Raw genomic sequence first — 25756 nt, 5'->3', positions numbered from 1 at the left:
TGCATCAAAACAAATATGTTGTTGTTGTTTTCTAATGCCAGGCATTTGGCAATAAAGTCATTTGACCTCTTGCACTCCAATATTTTTCAAAGATATTATCATGGTTAGCCACTGACGCACAAATTTTGAGATGTTCTGAATCCATTTCTTGATTTGAGTTGCACAATGGACAGTTAAATGGCAAGTTGTAGCCGATTTAAGTGAACACCATATTTTAATGTTTTGGTGGCTACTTCATTCACACACAACCCCCAGAATGTCTGGAGGACCACACCTGCTGTTGGTCGATGGGTCCATTGACCTAGTTGGGAGATCTTGTTGATCACCAGCTTTCCCTCCTTAAGCCACTGGAGGACGATTTTAGTGCCATAGCAGGTCAGCACTAGGAACAGAAAAGTAGGAAGGAAAGTGAAATGAACCCTTAGGCCTTGAATGCTCTAATACTGTCGGGGTCGAAGAAAGTAAGAGTTCAGTCAGAGGACTGGATAGAAAAGGGTAAAGAGAGAACTAGGTATTGAATAGAGGAAATTTATACCAAATTCGGTCATTAACTCATCAAGCTGACCAGTGCTAATTGATGAGCAGCCCCTTCCTTTAGTTCAGCTTGTAAAATTATGCTTACTAACAGCTGCACCACGGGAAGGTAGGGATGGGACATTGGGTATTTGTCCAGGTTGGTTCCTTAAAGCCTGCAATGAGAAGGATTAATGGCTCTCCCGCCTGTATTCGACAAATACTGTTTTGCAACCAAAAAAACAAATATATAATATATTTTCATCTTGTATTTGTTTGCCTTTCGGCTCTGTTATGTTCCTGGTTGCATTTCTTTGTTTTTCGGTGCTTTAATTTAGAAACTGTATGCCTTGAATTCAGTATAGGATATTTGTCAGTTGTGAATTTCTGTCGTGTATTGTTTACAATGACCCCATTGGTAAGAGAATCCAATGTTGTATTAATGCAGTCAGATCAAAATAATCCAATTATGCACTTGATGGGAGAGTCTGAAAGATGAACAAGAAGTTTACTGAAGAGTAATAAGATTTTTATTAATGTATGCATCATAAAAAGAAATCTGACTTTGTCTGTACACTTTCTTACGCATACAGAAAAAATCTGGAGACGTTTGTGCAAGATTGCTACGGTGCCATTGCCCTTTTCTTGTGTATACACCTTATACTGAGATACCAGCTAATGTGCCACAAATGAGCAGTACCAGCATTAGATCGCTTTTGGGACATCCTTCAGGCTGTTATATGGCCAAGGTATGTGTGTGTAAATGTTTGCTTTACTATAATCTTCTAATGTACTCTTGGTTACGAAGATTTGTTGGTCTTCTCCTTGGTGTAATGGTTAACTTGTCTGACTATGAATGAGACACTGGGTGTAGGGCCTCATAATCGCAAAAATTGGAGAGCTATGATAGGTAGCGACTTCAGTTAGAAAAGCCAGTTAATAACACCTGTGGAAGCTCACAGCACTGACCTAGCAGCACCTCTATCCCATCTGGTAGTTATGCCAGGACTTTTGAAATTATTTCTTAAAAAGAGGAATATTAAAACGAGATTTTATTTTGGATCAGCAATTGTAAAGTCATAGAATGTACTGTATATAATGGATGAGAAATAGTTGCACAAGGTTGGTCATTTTGTTTCAGGTTTGAGTATATCCTCCGATTGAACATTCAGAGTATAAAGGATTGTGATCCAACAAAGTTTAACAAAGAACTGGGACCACATTATGTAAGTATTGTATGTACTTCAAGTACACACATGCTAATAAAGTTGTTGTTGTTGTTTTCTAATGCCAGGCGTTTGACAATAAAATCATTTGACCTCTTGCACTCCAATATTTTGCAAAGATATTATCATGACCAGCCACTGAAGCACAGATTTTGAGGTGTTCCAAATCCATTTCTTGGTTTGAGTTGCACAATGGGCAGTTAGGGGACTGATATATTCCAATTCTATGCAGGTGTTTGGCCAAACAATCATGGCCTGTTGCCAATCTAAATGCAGCTACAGACGATTTTCGTGGTAAATCGGGAATTAACTGTGGATTTTGCTGCAGAGAGTTTCATTTTTTCCCTTGGGATTGAGTTACCAACTTTTGTTTGTTGAAGTCTAAGTATGTAGATTTAATAAATCTCTTCACAGAGTAATACGTAGATTTAGTAACAGGTCTGTAAGTAGCAGTGCTGCCCTTCTTTGCTAAAGCATCCGCATTCTCGTTTCCCAGGATTCCACAATGGGATGGTATCCATTGGAATACAATACATGCTAATAAAGTAATTTGTTACTACTCCTTATACAGAATGAATGATAACCATAACACTGAAACATAATGAAAATTGAAATTAAATTTTGTCAAACTTACATGCTACCAGTTGTCAGTGGTTTCCAGAGATGGAATGGTAAAATGTGTGTAAAATTGAAGAGTCTTATGTTATAAATGTGCTATAACGTTGTGTCCATGGTTTTTCTGGTTTGTGGCTGCTCAAGGACCCACAAGTTTCTCCTCCACACTGAAAACTCTCGTATTCACCTCGCCATTTTGCACTCTTGGAATGGCTGGATATTTCCGTGTATTATGGTTTCCCTCAGGTTCTCCAGGTATCTCCCATTGTGGTCACACCTTGAAACACCACTGTCAAGATTGGACACAATTTTCATGTACAGATTTGTTTTGGAGAAAAAATAAACATGTGTACTGGGACTTCTCGCCCTCTCTGTACTATAAAAATGTCATGCACAATTTTCTAAAAATGCAGATGTTTCTTTAAAAAATTGTACTCACTACAATTTCTGATGATGAAGTTGTGAAATTTTTTCTTGTTGAAGGATATATCCATGTGAACAAATTCATACACGTTTTTTACGTTTTTCATTTCACAGTTACTTGAAAAGAAATCTTGTTTCAGTGGCCAATATTTTTCAAAATTTAAATTTTCAAATTTGACATTACTTTTTCTTGTTGAAGGATATATCCATGTGAACAAATTCATACACGTTTTTTACGTTTTTCATTTCACAGTTACTTGAAAAGAAATCTTGTTTCAGTGGCCAATATTTTTCAAAATTTAAATTTTCAAATTTGACATTATTTTGCACAGTTTTAACTCCGGAATGTTTATCTTTAGGACTCATAATCATGTATGTTGTGGCTTTCATGTAACTGTTTTCTTAACGGGCACCAGTTTTTACAATGTGGCAGTTACATCACCCGACGTAAACCCCCATTATGCAAGGGGGACCGCACCTGTCGTTGGTCAACGGGTCCTTCGGACCTAGCCGGGAGGACTAAATAGATGTTATTTAGATCCACCGACCTTTCCCTCATGTGCCGCTGAGGGACGCTGTTGTGCTGTGATAGGCCAGCACATATGTAAGTGGCATTTCCTCCATTTTAGTTGAAACAGTTATACCGCTGTGACTCGGTCCCCAGATCCTCATCTGTTAAAAGCAGGGTGTACCACGGGCAGGTTGAGGTTGGGAATTGGGTAGGAAAGGCTATAGGAGGCGCATCACTATCCCTTACACCCCAGCCTTCAGACTATTGACAAATCATGACTGTCTGGCAAGTCATCTCTACAGAATAGGTATCTCAGCTTTACCAATATGTGTCCTGTGTAACGATCCAGCAGAAATGAATGAAGACCACTTGCAGACCTGTGAAGCATTAAGATTAGAAGAAACTACAGTTCAAAAGTATTGGAAAGCACGACTGCTAATGGCTTCATTGCCAGATGCAAGGCACTAGGCAACAACAACAACAACAACATTATTATTTTGCACATGCTAAACCTGAGCCCTGAAAGTATAAAGTATATTATATAAAGAGAACTCATTTGTGAACGTTATTACAAATTTTGCCAGTGTCTCCTCAAATTTGGCAGTAAAATAAATTTTACAAAATACTACACACTTTTTATACTAATTACATATGACACTTATGCACTGGAAAAATCGATATAAAATTTATTGTTGTTTGATAATATCGACTTCTGTCGAAAGAAGAGACTTTCCTTCATAAGTTGGCATGTTGTGTCGATATCACATGATTGAAACAGGAATTACGAGTGTGTAAAAATTGCAGCTGGTGAATCAACTGGTGATAATACAGTATGTGTATAACATCAACGGGCTAATAGATTGGCTTCGTGGCATTAAGAGGGTTAATTAATTTTATTCAGGAAAGCTCAATATTAAGATTTGTAGAATATGATATATATGTGTGATATGTATTTCTCAACCTATTCGATCTCGCTGGCCCTTCACATTTCTGTATTTGGAGCAGCAGTTCCTTACTTACACTATTTACAACTTTAAACACAGACTTACTTTGACACTTGAAGCCTCTTCCTTCTATGTCCTTCATATCCCTTCACTTTCACTTAACCATTCTTCTAATTTATTCACTTATCCTACTTCCCTTCTCTTATTCTCAGTTCACATCAAAACCATTCCTACCTTCAACTTCATTCCCTACTTTCTCATAACTAAGTTAGTACTTTCTTCTTGTAAATAACAATACATGTAACTTATTTAATGTATGAGACCTAACCCTTGTTGACTATTTCACTAAAAACTTAACCTATTATTACATTCGCTGTCTAAACACTTCTTACACAACACATTAGTGCTCGTATCCTAAAACATTGGTTTCACTTTATTTATAACACTATTTTAACAAAACTATTATTCTGTAACACTGAAAAAGTGCAACAGTTCAATTCCATTTATCCATTACATAACTCGGCGGCCGGAAGAAAAAAGGTCTTAAGTAAAAATTTTATACTGTCCAAGAGAGCAGTAGAAAGATTGAAATTGATGTCAATTATAGAGTTTTTTTAATTAAGAGGTTTTTCCTGGATATTATTTGTTTATATCTCTTCTAAAATAGGTAATGTTGCTCATTTAACAATTTTCTTGATTATTACCAAAAATAGCCGCACTTAAGCCCTTTTAAGTACATCTCAAACAGCAGAAATAACTAAAATGCTCTCTCAATTAATATCACTCAATAAAAGAATTGTATTCCAATGGATACTATCCCATTGTGGAATCCTGGGAAATGAGAATGCGGATGCTTTAGCAAAGAAGGGCAGCACTGCTTCTTACAGACCTGTTACTAAATCTACGTATTACTCTGTGAAGAGATTTATTAAATCTACATACTTAGACTTCAACAAACAAAATTTGATAACACAATCCCAAGGGAAAAAATGGAACTCTCTGCATCAAAATCCACAGTTAATTCCCGATTTACCACGCAAATCGTCTGTAGCTGCATTTAGATTGGCAACAGGCCATGATTGTTTGGCTAAACACCTGCATAGAATTGGAATATATCAATCCCCTAACTGCCCATTGTGCAACTCAAACCAAGAAATGGATTCGGAACACCTCAAAATCTGTGCTTCAGTGGCTGGTCATGATAATATCTTTGAAAAATATTGGAGTGCAAGAGGTCAAATGACTTTATTGTCAAACGCCTGGCATTAGAAAACAACAACAACAGACTACAAACCCAAACTGAGAAGAAGGACCAATTTAAACATAAGACCTTTTTCATGTCAAAATAAATGGGAAATATAAATTATTAGGGATGGAAAATAGGTCTTAAACAATTTAGGACTGTTTACCTGGTGCTTAAAGTTTTAAAAGGGAAGGGCATCAGAATGTGATAAAATAGCTAAAATACAAGTTAGACCTTTTTAATAGGGAAGCATGGAAAGTAAACCTATGATGTTTGTAAGGAATAAAGTATTAAATATTCTTAAGTTCTTTATTCTGTGTGTGCTAGATTCAAAAAGTACTTAGGACATTTGGTAACGTTCTATAAATCCAGCCAGGAGTTTTATTTGACTTTAACCGTTTTACCAGATTATAGAGAATTGTTTCTGCTTTCAGAATATATAATAATCTCATTTTCACAAAAAATTGACTTAAGACCTTTTTCCTTTCGGCCACAGAACTAAACCTGCTATTATTTCAACCCACTGATACACCACTTCCTCAGATTATAGACAGTTTTGAGTTGTAGAATATAGAATACAATATACTGTAGTTACTATATTTGCCGTCTGAATGGCTTCATATTTATACAGATGAATCTCTGCTTGACAAACACAGTAATGCTGGAGCAGGACTCTACAGTGACATATTTCTTGGAACACTGTCCATTCATTATGGTGGTGAATTAGAAGCAATCAATACAGCTCTGAAATAGCTTTTTCATCACCTACATAAATTTAACAAAGTGGTTATACTTAGCGATTGTAAATCTGGACTCCAAGCACCAACATCAAGTCCTTCAGAAAACAGACGGGTAAGAGAAATTCTTTCTGCTCTTAAAATACTGCAAGGGCTTCGTAAAGAGGCAGTTTTTCAATGGCTACCCTCACTTACTTACTTACTTACTGGCTTTTAAGGAACCTGGGGGTTCATTGCCGCCCTCACATAAGCCCGCCATTGGTCCCTATCCTGAGCAAGATTAATCCAATCTCTACCATCATATCCCACCTCCCTCAAATCCATTTTAATATTATCTTCCCATCTACGTCTCGGCCTCCCCAAAGGTCTTTTCCCCTCTGGCCTCTCAACTAACACACTATATGCATTTCTGGATTCGCCCATACGTGCTACATGCCCTTCCCGTCTCAAATGTCTGGATTTAATGTTCCTAATTATGTCAGGTGAAGGATACAATGCGTGCAGCTCTGCATTGTGTAACTTTCTCCATTCTCCTGTAACTTCATCCCTCTTAGCCCCAAATATTTTCCTAAGAACCTTATTCTCAAAAACCCTCAATCTCTGTTCCTCTCTCAAAGTGAGAATCCAAGTTTCACAGCCATATAGAACAGCTGGTAATATAACTTTTATAAATTCTAACTTTCAGATTTTTTGACATAAGACTAGATGACAAAAGCTTCTCAACCGAATAACAGGCATTTCCCATATTTATTCTGCGTTTAATTTCCTCCTGAGTGTCATTTATATTTGTTACTGTTGGTCCAAGATATTTGAATTTTTCCACCTCTTCGAAGGATAAATCTCCAGCTTTTATAGTTCCATTTCGTACAATATCCTGATCATGAGACATAATTATATACTTAGTCTTTTCGGGATTTACTTCCAGCCCTATCCCTTTACTTGCTTCAAGTAGAATTTCCACGTTTTCCCTAATCGTTTGTGGATTTTCTCCTAACATATTAACATCATCCGCATAGACAAGAAGCTGATGTAACCCGTTCAATTCCAAACCCTGTCTGTTATCCTGAACTTTCCTAATGGCATATTCTAGAGCGAAGTTAAAAAGTAAAGGTGATAGTGCATCTCCCTGCTTTAGCCCGCAGTGAATTGGAAAAGCATCAGATAGAAACTGGCCTATACAGACTCTGCAGTAAGTTTCACTAAGACACATTTTAATTAATCAAACTAGTTTCTTGGGAATACCAAATTCAGTAAGAATATTATATAAAACTTCTCTCTTAAACGAGTCATACGCCTTTTTGAAATCTATGAATAACTGATGTACTGTACCCTTATACTCCCATTTTTTCTCCAATATCTGTCGAATACAAAAAATCTTATCAATAGTCGATCTATTACGCCTGAAACCACATTGATGATCCCCAATAATTTCATCTACATATGGAGTTAATCTTCTCAAAAGGATATTCGACGAAATTTTGTACGACGTCAACAAAAGTGATATTCCCCGAAAGTTACTACAGTTAGTCTTGTCCCCCTTCTTAAAAATAGGTACGATTATGGACTCCTTCCATTGGTCTGGTATAATTTCCTTTTCCCAAATTGCAAGTACAAGTTTATAAATTTTGCTAGATAATATGCTTCCACCCTCTTGTATTACACACTGTGGAATACTGGGTAATGAGAAGGCTGACTTTTTGGCCAAAAAAGGAACAAATCTCAGACAAACTCAAAATAATACAATTTCTTTTCATGCCTCAAAAGTCAGGATCAAACACATAGTCCAGTTCTTTTGTAAACATGAATTCCTGAAGAAAAGCGAAGGCAAACCTTGGAGCATTCTGCTAGACAGTAATAATATCCCAGATTTACCACGAAAAAAGGCTGTTGCTATATTTCGCTTGACAACCGGACATGATTGTCTCGCCTCTGATCTACATCGAATTAACATCTACCAGCATTCACAGTGCACCTCTGTAGAAATCAGAAATCCATCGTGGATAAAGATCATTTGCTACAATGCCCAGCAATAAGGAAAATAGATGCTGATTACCATCGCAGCTCGCTAAATACTATTGGGATGCCCACAGGAAAGTGGAAGAAATCCAAGATGCTTAGCATTGGTCAACAACAACAACAACAACAACAACAACAACAACAACATATTTGCTGTCTTATCACAGAAATAATGAATTCTTTTTTACAGGTGCAGTGACACTTCAGAAGTGGAATTTTTTATTCTGTCACGTATTTTAGGTCGTAATGGACCATATCTGGAGGCATTTGAAACAAATTTAACAAGCATATTGCATTTCAGATCACCCGAAGATATGCAGAATTCAGTGCTGCTCTGGTAGGCATTAGCGAGAGTTTCCCTTCAGAGCTGGTGAATCGACTTTTAGCAGAGCTGCAGGAGGAAGTGGAGTGTTTCATTCTGTGGATGGCGGCAATCTTTCCAGGGCGCAAGGAACAACTCATTTTTGTCATTAATAATTATGACATGGTGCTAGGAGTTCTAATGGTAAGGCAGCTAATAACTGTATATAATTGTACTTCTTTAATGGTTGAGTGATTATTATCATTCTTCAATTACTGTATTGGCCCGAATCTAGTATGACTTCGAATATAATATGACCTACAGTTCGAAAATGACTTCATATTTATACTGATGGCTCTTTGCTGAATGGTCATGATGGTGCAGGAGTGGGAGACGTGTGTAACCTTTTTTTCATTTTACAAAGCTGTTGGAAAGGGTACCACAAACTTTGATGAGGAGATGGAAGTCATACACACTGTTCTTAAAATAACTTAGTTCACAGAATCAAAAAATTCTCCAGAGCTGTTATTTTAACTGATTCCAAAGCTGCTATCCAGGCAATAGTCAATAATGATTCATCTCAAACATCCAAAGCATACCAATGTAGTTTCATGATTAAACAGTTCCATAATCTTAGTAAGGAAGTAATTCTACAAAGGATTCCCACTCACTATGGAATTGAAGGCAATGAATCAGCAGACCAACTTGCTAAGAAAGGATGTTTCCAACTACAATACTATATTACAACTGGTCGGGCAACAGGAACAGCAATAAACGGAAATAAAATGGTTGTGGATTTATGTGTGTATAGATCAAGAATTGGAAGGTTCAGCATAAAGAGAATTAAAGAAAAGAGAAGACGAGAGAGTGAGGAGGAGAAGAAAGAATTAAAATGGGCGATTAGAGCAGTTATAGTGATAATATTAATAATGGAAGGAATTGAAGTGAAACAACTGACCAGAATAAACCATGGAGAAAAACAAAACGTGAGGCAGATAGAAGGAGATACTGCTGACGAGGATTATGGAAACAGGTGGAAGTGTCTGTGGCCAGCATAGACAAGACTAACAGAAGAAATAAAAGAGAAGACCTGATAAGAACGAGCAAAGGAATGAAGCAATTACCAGTATTAGTGATTGTGAGGACAGAATAGATAGGACTTTTGAAAGGTTATTAAATGGCGAAACGGAGTACAGAATAGTAAGGAGGATGGAATTAGCGAGGAAGAAGAATGCTAAAAGTGAGTGTCAGAAAGTCAGGGATGGCAAAAGCGTTAGAATAGGAATAGAGAAGAAAGTTTTAGGCCTAATTGTAAGAAGATAGTGTAAGATAGTCATACAAACAATGATCAAACGAGAATTAAAATGAAAGAACATCTGAACAAATGATAAGTGAAGGAGAGAGAAATTGGAAATGTAATTAAGTAAATTAGAGATTTATGTTTCAGTATTGTGGGTTGGGAGTAGCATTAGGAGTCCTATAATTGTAGGAGTATTATAGAAATAAATTTATGGAAAGAGGCAATAAAGGAGGGGAATTTAGGAGTGAAGCAAAGAGAAAGAGATAATATGTAAATAAATAGAGGCTGGAAGAGTAGGGAAATAGTAAGTGATGAAAGTGTTGTAAAATACAGAAAATGGAAATGCAGACAAATAATTTAAGAGAAAATAGCTGGGAAAGAATGAGTACGAGCAGATTGATTTGAGAATAGAGAATAAAAATAAAAGTATAGAACAGGATACATAGCAGTTCAGTTAAAGCAGAAGAATAGAAATTAATCAGGAAATACTTGGCAAATAAATATATTAACATAAAAGGGTGGTATCTATTAAAGAGATGATGGATCAAAAAGCAGAAATGTAAAGATCCACCATAACTATGAATTGTAAAGTTGACTGACAAATAAATATCAAATATTACAATCCAACCTTTTATTTCTGTAAAATCAAATATACATTCACTGTATAGGCAAAGGTTTATGGATACAATGAAGGAATCGTCTAAAGTTCGTGCATGGGTCCAACTTTTACTCATCCCCAGTCTCATACCAGATAATACAAGGAATTCTGCTGTATCAGCTTTTCGTCTCCTGACTGGACATGATTGCCTAGCAAAACACCTGCATAAAATTATAAGATTGGCATTTTTTTAAGCTAATGACGAGTACTTGACGTATGTCAATTCACCCATATGAAGTCAGTTATGTAGACCAATTTACCGACACAGTCATTGTCCAAGATGTGCCATAGGAGGCTGGTCTACGCTACACCCGTGATGAGATGATTATGGAGATTTGTTGGGATGCCACAGGGGAACCGAAATTCCTGGAAAAAATTCCTGTATTACCTGGTCCAGGGGCTTGCCCAGCACAAGTTATAAATCGGGGGTATACCAGGGATCGAACCCGGATCAACAGGATTATAAGTCCAGCGCTGTAGTCACTAGACTGCTGTGGTAGCTAGATTGGCATTGTTTCATCATCAAATTGTGTTCTGTGTAGAAGGGATGAAGCCATGGATAAAAACCATATCTTAACTGCAAGTCTCTCCCAAATACTTTTAATGTCTATGAAAAATATTGGACTGCAAGACAGTTTATGGCTTCATTGCTAAGATAGCTGAACATTGGATAACAATAACAACAACACTTCGAAAATGTTTTAGAATGGATAAAGCTGTGTTTGGGTTTCTAATTCCAGTCTTTAGCAACATCCTCTTCAGGTTATCACTCCCACTCAACATATTCTCAAATACTTCAAAACAAAATCTCATCTAGCTCTGATAGAAATTAAAAATCAGAAGAATTCAACACAAGGCAGTACCGGTAATACCAAGCCGAAAAGTTATGTTTCCAATAATGTACGATGCAATACAGTCTCATAGCAACACTTCATTGGAGAGGAACAATATTTCAAGATATCGTCGGTGAAGAAACAATACTGCATAACTGACTTTTTGACGATTTTTTGTTTTTTAGTGCGTTGGCATCCCTGACACTGCGAGCACCATTTGATAGTGCGGGAAAGTGTAATTTCACCATGTAAATGAGTCATTCCATGTCAAATCGGACAAAATTATACAAATTTTGACCTTCATATTTCTGATTGCGTTTATATTTTTTTTTACCAACTCTCTGGGTCTAATAAACCAACAAGTGTATTTTTATTTCCTCCTAAGTCCACATATTTTTAAAATATTACATGTTAAAATTCGTTAAAAATGTCGTACAATACAACATTTAAAGCGTCATATTTCTGACGATATTGATGTTAAAATTTTTTTGAAAAAATGCATTTAAAAGCTTAAAGTACTGTCTTTTATTAAATATTTACTAACTAATTTTAATATAATTATTGCAAATATTTTTTTATAATTCAATTTTTAAAAGTTATATATCAATGTGAAATAGCCCTATTAAAAATCTAAAAAAATTCTTACTAGGTGCACTGAAGTATTCTTAATAATTCCAGAAAAAATCAGAATGGGATCTCCAATAGTTTAATGGAAATTTAATTACTTACGACACAATGTGTAGTGGTCAGTGCAGCAGCAGTGGATGGGAAGCGTTAAAGCGCATTGGGACGTTTATCGGCGCTGGATGATTGACTGAACGTTGCAACATTACACCCAGTACGGATCAAGTCACTTGAGGAAATGCTGCTAATTTACTTATTATGATATCTTCAAATATTTGTACATTATGCTTTTTAAATGTTTCTTTTCATTCACACTTTAAATTTTCATTCGCCTTTCTTGAAAGAAAATTGTTTTACTAAACCTTCAGTTTTTGACAACGGAATGAAAGAATGTAATTTTAATGTACCAGTTATTGGTTTTAGATTATGGTATCTGGCCTGAAAATTTTCAGTGTGGTTTTTGTGCTTATTCAATCGACAAAATATAAATGACACGTTAGAAATGTTTTTTGTGACCAAGCAAACAGTTTTTTTTTTTTGTGTTGTTATAGGATCTTGTATAGGCTGGCTCTCGTGGCAAGTCTTTTAACAGTTTCTCCAGTGCCATCACATGGACCTTTACCATGCAACGTTGCAAAAAAGTGTCATTCAGCACTAATTCCATAATCATCTTCATGTAAGCAATTATTTTTAAAATTCTTTTTTTTTTTTTTTTTTTGTATTATGAACTTGATCCATTGGAAAAGTAGATGATTTTTTTTCATATCGTTGAATTCTTGCTTTAAGAAATTGATTGCTTCGGATTGAAAAAAGTGAAAGGTATCGGTGTCATGTTTCATGGTTTCTGAGATGACAATACTTTTGTGACGAGTTTGTGTATCTCTTTTGAAATATACTACAAAAGGATGTATTGTGGATTGGCATATGTTCCAATGCACACCTTGTATTGAATCTTGTATTACAAATGAATAATTTTCAGAAAAGTCTGCAATGACTATGTAATTTTCAGGTTGTACATTTCTTTGCATTCCGTCAAAAATAAAATATGGTTGACTTTTGAAGGGATGACGATGCATCTTCTACATGAAAAACTTTACATGCTAGGGAGCCTTTTACTTTTTGAAAATTTGCATGGTGGTATCGTTTTTGTTGTAGCTTTCTTTTTTTGATAGAGGATTCTATTGACATCAAACTCTTGTTTAATTCCTCAATATTAGTGATTTCTAGCACTGTATCCATAGAATTGCTAGAAGAAGAACTGGGATAATCACTTTCTCTGTCCGCACTTTCATTCGATTCATGTTTATTAATATCACAAGAACTACCGGCTTCACATATAATTTAACCTGACCTATCCGGAAATTGATTGATTTTTACGGAACGAATCACATATTTGCACATTCAAAGACTCCTTTAAATTGAGCTTTATCAATTGGTCGCGACTTAAGCGTCTTAGTGTACTTTCCTTTTTACGAGTAAAAGAGTGATTAGGAAGGTAAATGGATTTAAACACTTGTTATATATTACGCGATCTTTACCATCACTCATGTTGTATAGAAGTCACGTCTCTCCATGAAATTCAAACCCAAAGTGATTATTTTTGTCTTCTATATTTTGTCTCCTGCCATCTGTTTACTGCCTTACCCAGCCTTGCTATCATCAAACACTTGGCTATATTATAGTATAAACATATAGCACTGTGAAGGGCTTCCCCTCTTAGCTGAGCTGACAATAATAAAATAACTTTAGATAAGATATTTACTGTTCCTTAACCTTCCTATTATGTTCGAAACTTTGTCACCCATGTTGTGAATGAGTCAGTTTGACCCAGGATTTGAAAAATGATGTAATAGTAAAACATCTACTTTTATTTATGTCTTGGTTCAAAAAAAGCAATTAATGTCTTATTTTCCAATGTGTGAACACAAAATAATTACCAATTTAGTCTATGCAAATGTTGCATTAGGCCTAAAATGTTTGCATGATCTTTGCAGAGAAATGCTTTGCAAATATTGCCTTTTTGACAGTCTTTTGGTCTTTCTTCGGTCTACATTCCTTTTTGTTGCACATTCTCCTGAACTCGTTCCTGGAACATTTTCCAAACTTAGTTTTATCTTCTGAGGCAGGCTTCTTGTCATCCTTTTTTTCTCGCATTGCTTGTGTTAATTGTAGGCCTAGTCCAATCCCTTCAGGAACAAACTTCGTCTGTACAATTTATTTCGATTGTACTCGCATGAGCATAGAATGCATAAGCACTTATTCCTTCAATATCGAGTACATTATAAAACACACAATCAGACCATCTTTTGGCACTCCTTTTGCAAGAATAGGTACTGGCACGCACATGTGTGGTGACAATTTCTCCCTTCGTTTTGTTGTAATGTAATATGATTTCAGGCTTTCTGTGCTCTTCTGAAGATGGACTGCAGTCGTGATGCACTGTGGACAGCAAAATCACTGATTTATTCCTCTAAGACACATTTGACACCATAGTTACGTCGGGCTGAAATCCGAAAATGCTTGGACACCCAGGTCTCGTACAGTTTAGCTGCATATCTTATGGTTTGCTTTTTCTCAGAGTTCTGACTGACGTTAGATTCCTCTTGAGAAGTTCCTCGGCCAAAATATAATAATCCGTGGCGCTACAGCCCATGAAGGGCCAAGACCGACCAGCCGGCTGCTGGCCTCACGGCCACATGCCGAAGCAGAGGTGGACGATCATCCAACCAGAATGGAGGTATCGTGTGGTTAGCACGATGATCCCCCCCCCCCAGCCGTTATAGCTGGTTTGCGTAACTGGATTTCGTTACCTGTCGTAGCTCCCCAAGTGCATCACGATGTTGGGTGTGCACCGGTCCCATACACTGGCCGAAATTTTATGAGAAGTCTTCCCCCATGAGGACTCGAACCAGTGCGCATTCCGTAACGCGAGTCCTAGGCAGGAAGCCTTAAACCACGACGTCAATGTGTGGGAAATGCCAAAATATAGCCGGTAAAAAAATTGCCCGTGGTGATGTTTCGATCAGTCTTTTCAATGCTACCAACATTTCTGCCTTGGTTTGTTTCTCGTGGTCCACTTTCTGGTTTTGCTTTGCAAACTTCTGCTGCACAAACATTATGCTGTTTTTACATCACAATTTTATACCATACTACCCTCTGGGTTTTGAAAGTGTGTACTGGCGGAAGGGATATTTGTCTCGAAATGGCTCCAACTGCTCATATACTATGATATCTTGGTAGGGTAAGAACATTTTTGGCATTTGTTCCACAAATATAGGAGAAATAAAATATAATAGCAGCCAATGTATCATGACGTTACCTAATTGGTCAGACTGAGTTTTGTCAAACCTGAGAAACTTGCTAGTAGTAAGGAAAAATTGAAGTGATGCTGTTGCACAGAAAACAGGTCTACCATACATACTGTCCCACAGTTCTTGAAGTGATTATCCAGCAAATCTATACATACCGGCTAATATCAGTGTGAGTGAGTGAGTGAGTGTGTGTGTGTGTGTGTGTGTGTGTGTGAGTGAGTGTGTGAGAGTGTATGAGAGTGTGTGAGATTGTGTGACTGTGTGAGAGGGTGAGAGTGTGTGAGATTGTGTGACTGTGTGCGAGAGTGTATGAAAGTGTGTGAGATTGTGTGACTGTGTGAGAGTGTGTGACTGTGTGTGAGAGGGTGAGAGCGTATATCGGAAATGTATCGGAACACAACAACAGTACGTAACTCATAATTAAAATCAAAATCCGTGACTGAGTCTAAATGACCCAATCACAATAGATGTGTCAAAGTGAAATATATGACGAAGTACTATATTTTTCTGGATAAAAGTAATAGGAAATATTCGTAATGATGTTTTTTAGGATTACTCAAAGCCCTGTCACATTATCTCTGTTTTTGTACGTTTTGTGTTAATTTTAGTAAGTGCAATGGGTCAGTTAGACCCATTCACAATAGGAAGGTTAAGGTATTAATCATTTGATGATTAGTATGGTGACATCAGATGCAACGGGGGATTTCGTAAAACTTTCCCTGGGCAGCCTTGTAGGCTATGGCTGCAAGCAGTTCATTAGCTGGGCATTGCGAGCGCGTGGATGCCTCCGGAAAATAAATTGTTACAAATGTATGGGTGCCGATCCCATATTTATAAATGCAGTAGTTTACAGATAATACACCAGCAAACAAGTCTATATTTTTTTCAGATTTTTAACTTGGCTATTTAATATAGTAATTTTGTTTTGAAAAAGAAATGATTAAAAAAATAGGCCAAATTTTAAATTTATTTGTGATAGGCCTAAATTAATAAAAAGTGTTGTATTTAGTCTTTCAAATGCGCCAAACCGCAAATCTCAATTATATGTAGACACAGAGTTCCAAGTGAATTTATGTAACAATGCGCGCATAATTTGCATAACTTCAAATAGTCATAACTACACAAATAATTAATAATTGTGAAAATAAAACAATACGGGTCTCCTTATTTGATGTCTGGAATTCATGAAAAAAAATTCGACCATTTCTGAGAAGGTCGTGTTTTATTGCTGTGTGATTTGACGTGGAATGACTCAAATGTGAGAAAAAGGATTTGAAACAATACCGCATATCTGAATTTCTGAAAATATTACTGAAATTCCGCGTAACTACACTACATGCAATACTGCCTAACTGCATTCAGGGTACATTTGTTGGAAATACCGCATAACTGAATAAGAAAGATTTCAACACTGAAGAATAAAATAATGCTGTAGGCTATTTTATGGACAAAGTGTGCGAGCTGTGTACCTCAAATTAGATATCTTCTTACAGTAATGCGTATGGCGGAAAATAGTTTAATATAACGAAACTGAATTAAAGGAGTTTTACATTTCTTTCAGTAACAAATTGAAATGTAATACATGCTCATTTAATATGGATGAGTTGATATGGGTCATCGAAGGAAAAGACTGAATTTAATATTTCTCAGCAATGCTACGGAAACACGCATGTCAATCTGTGTGCCACAAAGCATCGTTTTTCCCGACAATTCGAGCTGTATGCACTTATCTGACACATCAGTGCTTCTGTACCTATTAGTTACTGAGTTTCGTTGTAATAAGTGTACACAATATTCTGTGAAAACTGCAAGAAAGGGAGAGCCTACGTTGGGTATAAAAGGCTGAAAACTGGAAAAGTAACGCATGACACATACAGGGACGCAAGGAAACTAGGGGCATCATGTAATTCCAAAATGTGTCAAAAATCAAAATTCAGACACTGCAATGTAATTGGGAATGCTGAAAGACAAGAGATTTTTTTATATATCTTGGAATAAAATGACCTGGGATCAGAGAAAACAATACGTGAACGGTCTTGTGGATGTAATCCCGACAAAACGTCCTGGAAAGAGTACTAGTGAGTCAAGAAGAAAAGGTACTTTGTTGTATCATTTCCATGTGGGCAGTGAAAAGTTTCAAGTGTGCAAGAAACTGTTCTTGAATACTCTTGCAATAAAAGATTGGAGTATGAGGTATTGTTTAGAAAATTCAAAGCATGGGATGTCCTCTTCTTTTACTGTTTTCCACACTCATGCCAAAAAGGACAAAAAGGAAGAAGGTACACAATTTCTCTGGACATTTTTTGATAGTCTCCCTAAACTACCTTCCCATTATTGTCGACAGTCATCAAGCAAACTTTATTTAGAGTCTACAGTTCATTCCAAAATTCAGTACATGATTTGTATAAACAGATATGTGCACATGAAAATACTGACCCTCTGAGCAGAGATATTTCAACCTGCTTTTCCAGGAAAGTAACATCAGCATTTATAGCCCGAAGAAAAATCAATGTGACATTGTTGTAGTTACAAAACCGGGAAAAAAAAGTGAAACTTTATGGCTGCAACATGATGGAAAGAAGAAGGAACCTCGAAAAGAAAAAGAAAAGGATAAAGAGGATGCTGAAATGGAACTGGGCAATGTATTCACCATGGATCTCCAGGCAGTCAAAATAGTTCCATACTTACAGGCAAGCTCTGTGTATTATAAGACTAAGTAATGTGTGCATAACTTTACAATTTACAACTTGAAAAATCATGATGTCGTATGTTACTGGTTTGACGAAACGCAGGCAGAACTGGTGGCATTGGTTTTCATCTGTTGTGTCATAGATGCATTGACTGACTGCATAAAAGAAAATCTGCCAGTAATTTTGTACTCTGATGAATGTACATACCAAAATAGAAATACAGTCATGTTTAATGCCCTCCTTGGTCTAGCAATTTCTGTGTTGATTACCCAAAAATATCTAGAGAAGGGTCACACTCAGATGGAGTGTGACTCAGTTCACAGTGCAATTGAATGCAAGTTAAAATGTTTCAATAACAAGAGAAGCAAGAAAGAAACCCACACCTTACTAAGTTAAGCATTTAAATTATTCTTTCTTCAGAAATTATGGTGACAAAATATTTTGGATTTATTATTCAATTCGCCCAGGAAGAGGAACTAATGAACTCACTGTAACTGATCCGAGGGCAATACAATATCGTCCTAATGGTACAATTTTTTTTTTTCAAGTTTCGTTTTGCTTTAGACTGGCAAGTAATGCCAAGGCATCCCAGAAAACAAAGTACACAAGTGACTGCAAGAAATTATATTCTCAACCACTGAGAATAAAAAAAGTCAAAGTGAAATCACTTGCAGCAAATAAAAAGTGTTTTGCCAAAGTACTGTCATGTATTCTATGATAACATTGGTTATGTGTAATTTTGTTTATGAGCAAGGTGTATTTCCTTATGTCATAAATGACAATCTTAAAAGCAACACTATAATTCATTAACACGTCTCACAAAATAATAAACATAATTATAATTACATCATATTGATCTTTTTCAAGGTGATTGTTTTATAGGAAACCTTTCCAAATATTGTTTAACAATTACAATATTTTTCTGTAAAAAACTTAAGTAATATCAAAAATAGAAATTAAGAGTACCAAAACATTGCTTACTTCTTTTAATTATAACACTTCTTCACTTTACAAATGTTCTATCATTGAAAATTAAGTGAAAACTAATTTAGTGCAATACCATGTAACTAACATAAATAACTTAAAATTGGAATATAATTTCATTTTTGGATACCGTACTAATGCCATGCCGAATTTCACATTGCGGAAGTGATTATTTTTTTTTTAAATTACGTTTTTTGTTTGCCCTGTAAAATTTGCATTTTGTTACTTATGCGGTATTATTTCTTCACCGACGATATAATTCTCATAAATTAGATCCCATTATGTAAAATTTATCCTCCAACAATTTGATGAATTCTGGAAAAAAAAGCTAATGAACAATTTTATAAAACAAAAAATACAACAATTAAAGGATATAATTAGCCACCTACCCATTATCTCCTGGTTTAGTTGCTTCATGGGTGGTTCCTTGTCTGTATCACTTGTGACCTGTCTTCGGACAGTTAACTAAACGACAACAAAACAAGGGATATAATTATGCATTTATTGTTTACAATAAATTATATTGTTTGAATGTAAATTAAACATCCTTCAAGGGCTTACTTGTATATTTTTGTGAATGTAAACCAGAGACCTGCAAGAGAGCGATGCTTAACGATATCTGAGATCGGTTTTACCGAATGCTCTTCATGTGTAATCGCTTGAGCTCGGGTTTGGCCTCCACTCGCTCGAGATCGCCCGGGAGATCACTCCCCAGTCAGAACGAGCGCTCGCTTCAACCACTGTACGCGAAGCAGTATGCTACAGCACTACGTAAAAATCGAATGAATTCATTCGAATATTTGATTATCAAAACCATTCGAAATAATAGAAGTATTCACAATATCACTCGATTATTCATTGACTTTGCTTACCACCACAACAAGCCATATGAAGTTATACAAAATATGTACTCGCATAACATAATATGTTCCATTTTATGATAATGATAAGAGCTTCGAGTTCAGAATCATGACGCAACAATAGAATGATAAGCTTCGAATGTTCTGTGTGGTGTTGCGAACTGACTCTTCTAACAGCCCCAATATCTGACCCTGATCTTCAGTAATTTAAACACCGGACCTACATGCCGATAAGAAAAAAGAGCTCTGCTCTCTGGCTATAGGCCTATGTATAGAATGAGTAATCAATACTGTAATTTTATTGAACAATTCATTCATGCATTCGAATGATTTAATCCTCCAATGGAATAATCATTATAGAAATCATTCGATTGTTCTCAACAATTATATATTTTAGTGGAAATTTAATTAATTACACATTTTCTTTGTTTAGATTGAAACAGCCTGAAATGATTTTCTGTATACTCAGTTTAACATTTATTTATTTTTTTAGTAGGTTATTTTACGATGCTTTATCAACAGCTTAGGTTATTTAGCGTCTGAATGAGATGAAGATGATAATGCCGGTGAAATGAGTCCAGGGTCCAACACCGAAAGTTACCCAGCATTTGCTCATATTGCGTTGAGGGAAAACCCCGAAAAAAACGTCAACCAGGTAACTCGCTCTGACCGGGAATCGAACCCAGCCACCTGGGTTCGCGGCTAGACGCGCTAACCGTTATTCCACAGGTGTGGACACTTGGGAATATATGTGTCTTGCAAGAACATTCGGCCCAACTGTTTTACATCAGAAGCACTGAACAAATCCTATGTATTTTTTATTTTACTGGGTTATTTTACGACGCTGTATCAACATCTAGGTTATTTAGCATCTGAATGAAATGAAGGTGATAATGCCGGTGAAATGAGTCTGGGGTCCAGCACCGAAAGTTACCCAGCATTTGCTCGTATTGGGTTGAGGGAAAACCCCGGAAAAAACCTCAACCAAGTAACTTGCCCCGACCGGGATTCGAACCCAGGCCACCTGGTTTCGCGGCCAGAAGCGCTGACCTTTACTCCACAGGTGTGGACAATCCTATGTACTTTAAGGTATTCTTATCCCATACTTCTCCGAATTTAGTCCAAGCAGAGCTAGTAACTGCTTTCCCTTTTTTTCCACTACTCTGACTCTGCTGATTTAACTTTATTTTCGGCATATACTTTTGACATCGGTCTTGTAATCTTTTACCATCAACAGAGACGGTGTCCGAGCCTCTGCTTGAGATCGACGTCGATACTATTGAATCATCTTCAACATTCGTTTTGATGAAACGTACTGATTAGACTAGCCTACATTCACTTACTGCTACCGGAAGATCACTCATGAACACCGAGCGCTCGTCCTCAGACCCGATTGCTCGTTGTGTTGCTTTACTTCGTGATTTATCGGAAATATTCGTAGATGATCGTTATTCATTCCGTCAGTGCCTTCCTGGACTGATAACGATATCCCGCACTCGCTCTGATGCAGCTCTCTGATGTAAACATATATCCCTTCATAATGATCTGATTTATGTGATGAAGAGGATTGAGAAAATGCATTAAATTTCATTGGAATTGGGTTGTAACAAGGGGCTGCCATATGCCGCGGATTTTGCGGACAGTCCATGGCTTTTTAGTGTAAGGAGAAGTCTGGGCCTAAAAGACGGATGTCCACGATTTTGAATGAAGTAGGACAGAAATCTGGAAAAATGCAGTAATTTGTAAGATAGTGTTCAAATGATACTCAAATGGATGCAAGATAATACATCTTACGAACTCAGTAAGAGCCTTCTGTCAGACTAGGTGATAAAATTTAATTTTTTCCTACTGCACAACAAAGAGGAAATTTCTAAAAATATGGTTTCCCACGAAATCTCGGTAAATTTTTGTCGCAGTTGCATTTCCGTGGTGCAGTACTTAGAACTGCTGCAAACTGTAGAATTGATATTTCTCTCTACGTGGATATAATGCCAAAGTTCAAAGATAATTTTCTTTGATGAATGGTCAGTGGATACAAGAAAGAAACAAATTATCACTTAAGTTAGTAAACTCATCTGCAGATAGAGTATAATATGGTAAATGTAAATTGCAGTTAGTTTCACAAACTCATCCACAAACGAATAAAGTTCCTTTCTTCTCTTCACATTTCTGAGAAGTATGAGAGGTTCTGTGATGGTGATATACAGACATGAATGGTGTGGTGCTAAAATAAATGGTAATAATGTAAATTGCATGCCAAATAATGTGCTAGATAAGGTAAAGTGTATTACTGAAGTGGCCAGTCTCGTCCACATTAAGTAAACAAGTGATATTAAAGTACTCGTGTCTATGAAAAATAGATGATATATACAAGTTTCTTATAAATTCGTACGTTTTTTCCTGTCGATCAAATTGACTTGTGAATCATGTACTGGTTTCTTTGTTTCTTCATTATGGCAACCCTAGTTTTAACAAGTTTCTATTGTTATTAGAATTATGACATTTGTAATGAGAAATAAGATCAATTAGTATTATTTTCATTTAAAACGCCCCTGTATTCGACTGAATGATATTTAGAGTGCAAGTTCCCTATGAGCTTGAAATTTCCAAGATAGTAATTTATCATAATATTAAAATTAAATACCAGTCCTAGGGAAAACGTCTGATTTCAGTAAACGCATAATTATATCCCTTGTTTTTACATCTTGATCCCTTGTTTTGTTGTTGTTTAGTCAACTGTCCGAAGACAGGTCACAAATGATATCAAGGCACCACCTATAAAGCAACTAAACCAGGAGAAAATGGGTAGGGTGGCTAATTATATCCTTTAATTGTCGTATTTTTTGTTTTAGAAAGTTGTTCATTAGCTGTTTATTTCCAGAATTCATCAAATTGTTGAAGGATAAATTTTACATAATGGGATCCTACTTTTACACAAGTAGAATCTAATTTATGAGATTTATATCTTGAAATATTGTTCCCCTCCAATAAAGTGTTGCTATGAGACTGTATTGCATTGTGCAATATTATTGGAAACATAACTTTTTGGCTTGGTATTACTGCCTTGTGTTGAATTCTTCTGATTTTTAATTTCTATCAGAGCTAGATGAGATTTTGTTTTGAAGTATTTGAGAGTATGTTGAGGAATCGACATTTTCAGACCAGTGTTTGACCTCATAAAATGGTATATTATGTTAAATCATTATATTTCAGGAAATCAGAATAGGCCTACATTTTGTCATCAGAATGATGGTTTTTCTTTCTGTTTGCAATTACTTGGTTTTGATTAGTAGACCTACAATAATCATATTCCCTGTCTGACAGCTTGTAAATTAATATTTTTTGCCAATTATTGTTTAACCTTTAACATATTTGCTGAATAGAGTAGGGAATAGAGTGTAAGACCGGGTGCACACAGAATCAAACGCGACGCGGTGCGGCGTGACACTACGTTTTGCTTTACAACGCCTCGCGACAGCTTAAAACTGTCTGCTCGCGACAACTGATTTGCTGGCTGTGGGATTGGAAAACTGGTCTAGGCTAGAAAATGGCGTCAATAATAGAGGACTGTCTATATGAAAAATTCTATTGTATTTGCTTATTATTTCCTAAGGACGCAAGCTCCTAAAAATCTGTACGATTGAAAGAGTCTTAAAATTAGAATGTACTGCACAAACGTCATTTTTTATGTTTATGATTACTTCACGACTCACAATAAAGAAAAATAATATATTAAATCAATAATGAGTGAGAGTATAGAGCAGAGAATTAGGCTTACTACAAATTACACTGGTCAACAGTCATTTTGCGCCAGACATAAAACTAACAAATTCTTACTAATTTTGACCTTCTGAATTAAAAAATAACAAGCAAAATGTTCCATCACTTCGGGTTTTCGAGATGCACAATATAATTAATTTTCTATGCATTTTATTAAAAAAATCGCCGTATTTTGTGTGTAACTATTTTGTTTCACAAATGTGAATACCCATTATGTGAAAACAATATTAGTATAAGTAGGGCACCATGTTAGAAGCACTTGTAGAAAGGGAAATTATTTTATTGCCCTTCTACAAGTCTATTTCGAGGGAGTGAAACAGGTTCATTGTATAAGTTCACTTGAGTTTACCTGATTTTACTTGAGATGTGCATTTCTTTCACGGTGAGCTTTAATTACATTACTGTAGTTTATATTTTGCAATATATCACCATGTCAAAACCACTTCTAGAAGCAGAAATTGTTTTATTGCCCTTTTCGTTTCCATTTAGAGGGGAAGAAACAGGTTCGCCGTATGAAAATGCTTTAGTTTACCAGGATATTTATGTGGTGTTAGTATTCTGTGTAAGACGTGAGTTTCTTTAAAGTGTGCTTTAATAATAATATTCAAAATACGAATGGTTTATATGTGGGGATTTGAAGGTTGTAGCATTGTTTTTTGGAATGCAATTAGGCTACATAAAATTTTGCTGCTTTCTGTACGAATTGGACAGTCGCGCTCGAGATATTTTATTTTTGTTTTATTTTATTGGGTTATTTTACGACGCTGTATCAACATCTAGGTTATTTAGCGTCTGAATGAAATGAAGGTGATAATGCCGGTGAAATGAGTCCTGGGTCCAGCACCGAAAGTTATCCAGCATTTGCTTGTATTGGGTTGAGGGAAAACCCCAGAAAAAACCTCAACCAGGTAACTTGCCCCGACCGGGATTCGAACCCAGGCCACCTGGTTTCGCGGCCAGATGCACTGACCGTTACTCCACAGGTGTGGACTCGCGCTGTAGATAAGCATTATAAAATAAAACGAAAATCACTTGAGCCAAGGAAGAAAAATATTGTACATCAACCTCTTGTACCTCAAAGCGAAGTAATTTTACCCCTTTTACACAATAAGTTACGGTTAATGAAGAATTTTGTTAAAGGGATAAATTATAAAACTGAAGGAATTTAAAATATCCAGGAAAAATTTCCTGCTATTAATAATCCGTGGCGCTACACCCCGTGAAGAGCCCAGACCAACCAGCCGGCTGCTGGCCTCACGTCCACATGCCAAAACAGAGGTGGACGATCATCCAACTAGAATGGAGGTATCGTGTGGTTAGCACGATGATCCCCCCAGTCGTTATATCTGGCTTTCGTAACCGGCTTTCGCTACCTATCGTAGCTCCCCAAGTGCATCACGATGCTAGGTGGGCACCGGTCTCATACACTAGCCGAAATTTCATGAGAAAATTTCTTCCCCAATGAGAACTCGGACCAGCACGCATTCCTTAACATTTCCTGCTATTAGTGATTCAAAAATAAAAGAGGGATTTCTCAATGGGCCACAAATTAGAGAAATAATGGACAATCACTTCGAATCTTTGCTGGAAGGAAAAGAGACAGCCGTCTGGATTGCATTCAAGGAGGTCGAATTAATTTTCTGGATAACTGTAGAAGTGAGAACTATGAAGAACTAGTGAAAAATTTACTGTTGGCGTATTAAACTAGGGGTTGTAAAATTTCCCTGAAAATTCACTTCCTTCACTCACATCTTGACTTTTTTTTCCCGAGAATTGTGCGATTTCAGTGATGAACATGATGAGTGCTTCCATGAAGAAATTTTAGCTATGGAAAAAAGATACCAAGGACAATTGAGTACCAATATGTTAGCAGACTGTTGTTGGACTTTAGCTCGTGATGTACCTGATGCCCAGTGTAAAAGAAAATGCAGAAAAAGAAAGCTGTAATCTTCTGAACAGTGAATATTTAGCCTTATTGTCATTACATAAAACAATATTTTGAATAGATATAAATTCCAAAATTTCTCAAAAACCGTAACCAACAACTGTTTTTATTGTCATATTCGTATTCAGGAGGCTCAAATTATATAGAAAACATAATATCACATGCCTAGCGCAAAAAAAAAAAAAATGTTAACATTTGTTACACAGTGTTATTATTATAAATTATTATTCACCTGGTGCTTT

At 36.3% G+C, this 25756-nt stretch overlaps 1 pseudogene; it reads left to right on the top strand.

Annotated features, from left to right (window-relative positions):
- The window catches only part of LOC138713004 (vacuolar protein sorting-associated protein 52 homolog), a 107138-nt pseudogene that overhangs the window by 53049 nt on the left and 28333 nt on the right, over positions 1–25756 (top strand).

The sequence above is a fragment of the Periplaneta americana genome, chromosome 14 (assembly GCF_040183065.1).
Source record: "Periplaneta americana isolate PAMFEO1 chromosome 14, P.americana_PAMFEO1_priV1, whole genome shotgun sequence".
Lineage (NCBI taxonomy): Eukaryota > Metazoa > Arthropoda > Insecta > Blattodea > Blattidae > Periplaneta > Periplaneta americana.
Note: the sequence above shows the minus strand (reverse complement) of the source record. Positions and strands in the feature narration are given on the sequence as shown.